Raw genomic sequence first — 4,677 nt, forward strand, 5'->3', positions numbered from 1 at the left:
CAGCAGAACTTGGCTCATAGGCCATATTCAACTTTAGTTTATAAGTTGCAGCAGAACTTGGCTCATAGGCCATACTCAACTTTAGTTTAGTAAGTTGCAGCAGAACTTGGCTCATAGGCCATACTCAAATTTAGTTTATAAGTTGCAGCAGAACTTGGCTCATAGGCCATACTCAACTTTACTTTATTACTATTGTGGCCCCCCTTCCGCCCACAATAGCCCCATAATCATCACAGACCACGTTATCCCCATGGCTATTACAGACCACGTTGTTTCCCAAATTGGTTATGTTTAACATTACATAATGTGTTTGCATAAACATGCTGTCACGTGTAATTTCATTATGTTTTGCAATTCGTATTAACTCCACTCAATATATCAATCAACGATAATAATCATCTTTCATCAGCACGTAGTCAATCATTATGTTTGTAGGGACTTTTCATATATAAATGTTCAGATATTTTATATCCTGAACCGTTTTCAGATAGATAACGTGTATAAACATGCATTCCACCACAAAAGTTCGTAAAATATTTTAAAGAGTGGGGTCATGAAACTCACAGTTTTGTAGGCACTCAGTGCGAGGTCAGCTCGGGGTTCGTTTTCCTTGCTATCACTTAGTCCCTATAGTCCATATTATAATAATATTAATATTTTAATATTATTATAATCTCAGTACTAAACTGGGCTGTATAACTAATCTGGGTATAGCTGGAACGCCTAGAAAGTGGTAATAGGCTTAGATTGTGATGTTGTTCAATGTTTAATACTTAAAACTGAACTTGGCTCAGATTCCCGTTTACCAAGCTGGGCCAAGTTGTTCGTTTACGCGTTTAGAAAACAGTTATGGGAAAATAAGCTTGGGTAAATGTATTGGTTAATAAAATGATTAAGTTATAAAGAAGGATCACATACTGGGCTACCAGATTAGCCTCGGGGCCTGTTTCCGTTTATTCAGTTTGATTTAAGAAGAAACGCGCACAATCTATCCGGATTGTCCAGGTTTCTCATAGAAAAGTTCGTTTTCACTTAATTAGTCCAAACATATGATTTTTTATCACTCTTGGTGTTTTGATTTTCCCGCAGGTTCACTAGCCGCGAACTTGCCGGTTGTTATAAAAACTGAATTTGTTTAATATTCAGATTAGCATAATTAATTAACCGTTAATCATTAAATTATGAAAATTTAACCACTTATCAATTAAAATATGTATATTTTTATAAAAATATTTATGGAATTATTTACTGAATTATTAATTTATAAAAATTCATTTTGTCAGCTATATTTCGCCTGAAAATCGTCCGTTTACCCCAAACAATTTCCAAAAATTCCACAAAAATTCCTGAATACTCAAATCATGTCCCAAAACAATCTATATCAATTCCAGAATGTAAAAGCCTTGTTAAATATTCTTTTCGACCCAAATTCGGCTATAAAAATTCACACGAACGCATATACACAAAACACCTTTAGACTTCTCCAAATGATTCCAAAATTCATATGTGATCAAAATACATCAAATATGAGTTCCCATAAAAGTTTCATAATTTTTAAAGTGTTTTAGCTATTTTTCCCAAATAATTGTCCCAATTCGGTAATAAATTCGCCAAATATTCTCGGATGGTCGAAAAATTACCAAATTTAAACAGAGACTTATTGACATGGTCCCTGATGTTTTTGAAAAATTTCAAGGCCTAAAAATATGCACATCACAATCTTAACCTGAACAGCCCGTAATCGAGTAAATCGGCATTACCTTTGCGGTTTTGGTTCGTTTTCGCTCTCTTAATCCAATTTTCGGGTTCTTGTGTTTCTATATAAGCTAGGTACAGGTCCTATATCACAAACCAAGCAATTTTTCATCAACATAACAGCCCTTAACTTAGGGTTTCGGCTATTGCACAAAAACGAACTTTTGAACCGTAAAAACGCCGTTTCAACCCTTTCATCCGTGTTTATGGCAAAAAAAACTATCAAAACAGGTTCCTTACCGTGTTTATGATCAAAACATGTTTATGGACCATTTTTAGGATTTTTACACGGTTAGGAATGATTTTTAGTAACCAAGACATGTTTTTATGGTATTAAACGACTTTAAACAAGTACAAAAGCTACTTATTTAAGCTCCATACCTTAGGGTTTGAAGGTTTTGTGGCTGGAGCAGAACTTGTGTCCAGAATTCTCTTAAAAATATATCACAAAATATCTTTGAACTTGTTTAAATATGAAAAGGGTTTAAGGGGGGAAAAGTCTTCTTTGGCGGGCTGGGCTCGTTGGGTCCCCTTTTGGGCCCATTTGGCCCACTTTTCTCGATTTACGTGCCCGAACGTGAAATTCCGAGTCCAAATTTATTTCGGGTTCAGTTTCTGGCGACAAAAATATATCGGGTGCGACAAACGGAGCGAAAACGAGTGTTTTTCGGCTAGTTTTGTGTAAAATTATAAAAACATACTACACGTTTGTAAAAATCGAAAATATTTTCACGGATCACTTAAAACATTTCAAATAAGTGTTTGGTAAGTCTTTTTTGGCTTAACGGATGATACAATGCTTGGTTTGTAACTATCTTTCGCGTTTAAGTCTATAGCGGGTAGTTAAACGAGCATGTTTTCGTTTAACTTGTTTGCTATCGAACTAAGGCCATATTACTAATATTTTAGCTTGCATAGATCGTATATCACTTTTAGATGGCACCCTGGGATATCCGGACCATAACCAGACCCGTTTGGTTATTCGTTTGTTCGTTACGCAATAAGCGGTTAAACGCTTATTCGAGTTTGTAAGTACTAAGGTGTACTCGGTTTTGCCACGGATGTCACATTCTCCCCCAGTTAAGAAATTCCGTCCCCGAAATTCAATATGGAAAATATGCTCTTTTTGGGGAAAATTTTATAATCATTTTTTTCGGAATTCATTTTTCTGTTTCCGAACACGTTTGATTCCCCGTTGTGGATTCCACTGGATTTTATTCAATGAGATTTTATTGTGTCACAACTGTTTGATTTTCCCCACTCAGCATTTTCACGAGTCTCTTTATAGAGTTTAGCTGTATAAAAGTTTTCAAATAGTACTAATTCCGCCCTTTCAGTAAGGCACTCGTTTTGATTCGATACATACATATATATATATATATATATATATATATGAAATATTGGGAGTGAAATAATTTTGTTTAATACACTATGGGGTTAACTTTCGAGGCAATTTTGTACAGTTCCATATATTTTAGAATCAACTCATCGTTTTTCTCAACTCAACTAACAACTTTCAAAATTTGATAACTTATCGCATTTCTCAGTATAGCCCTCTTGTTAGCCTTAGGCGGCCTTCGGTTTGTTATTAATATTACGAGCTTTATTTATGATTCTCGAAATCGAATCGGATTTTGTATTTTGGGGGTCGCCAATTTTCAATTGAATAAGGTGGCGAGTTATATTCTTGCACGTGTAATATAGTATATTACCACTTGTATAATATTATGATGACTGTTAATGTACGAGGGTTGAAATTACTGGTCTCACTTTCCTCTATTGTTTGAATTGTTTATATGGTTTGATTGTTTGTTAGAGGACTACAGCCCGTGCTCAGGTCGATTCGGGACATAAGGTTTCATACACAATTTACTAAGGATAAGATTTTGTTAAGGCGCGTTTTTTTTTAGTTGGGTAGTTGTTACAAATCAGAAGAAAGTATTCGGAGTGGATTAGTCAAGAAACTATCATTCAGCTGGCATTGCTTTCTCGGGATGTTTTAGGAATATGTGTTAAGAGATCCATTGTAGTTTGTTTCACACTTCCAATGGGGTATCTCGAATTGTTGTAGCATCTCCGAGGATCTTTAGTATTCCCGGTTAACTTATAATAGTGCACACTTTACAACATATGTGCCTATGATTCCTTCATATATTTCGCTTGCATCTTTATACTAGTACACAGTTTATCCGAACATCTGGCCTGACTTTTCCTTGTTCATCACTCAGTTATTAAGGCTATAAAAGTTTAAAGTTCAAGTTTCGGTTACGGATAGTATAGTTTTCCTCATCCGTGTTTCATCATTGGGGTACTAGGTTTTGTTCCGTGTACGGGATCACTTCTTTATCTAGAAGAGGCAGTATAACAGTTCTATTTCTATATATAACCTTCATTTGAACTCAATTAACTAGTCCAAACTGACTATTACACAATGACTCCTCACTTCCACCGGGAGTGCATCGATAGGGAATAGCTAGTTATTTAGGTTAAGAGGGTAGTTTTTCGAGTAATATGGTTAGAATTTATAGTCTTACTTTTGGTGATTTCAATAGTATACAGAATTGTTATTTTACTAGACGGTATATTTTCCAAGGTAATAACTTGTAGGAACGAAACGTCTATCAGTGTCCGTAATAAATAAACTAAAGTATATTAGGCATTACTATGAACTTACCTGTTACTACATTTGTTCTATCCGGTTTATTCACAATACTTGACCCCTAGTCGAGTTAGACGTCGATGTCGGTCCTTGCCTTTGTCTTCCCGTCGCAATTGGGTTCAATCTAGGGCAGTCTTTCTTGATGTGCTTCACACTACCACACTTATAACAGGCATTACGGTTTATTATGGTTTGGTTTTGGTAGACTAGTTGTTGTCGTGTTGGTTGCGGTTGGGGTAGTTGGGAGTCCTGGAGTTGGGTTG

This window comes from Bidens hawaiensis, unplaced genomic scaffold, assembly GCF_021521415.1.
Source record: "Bidens hawaiensis isolate Kalapana, Puna unplaced genomic scaffold, B.hawaiensis_p1.1 tig00004327_1, whole genome shotgun sequence".
NCBI lineage: Eukaryota > Viridiplantae > Streptophyta > Magnoliopsida > Asterales > Asteraceae > Bidens > Bidens hawaiensis.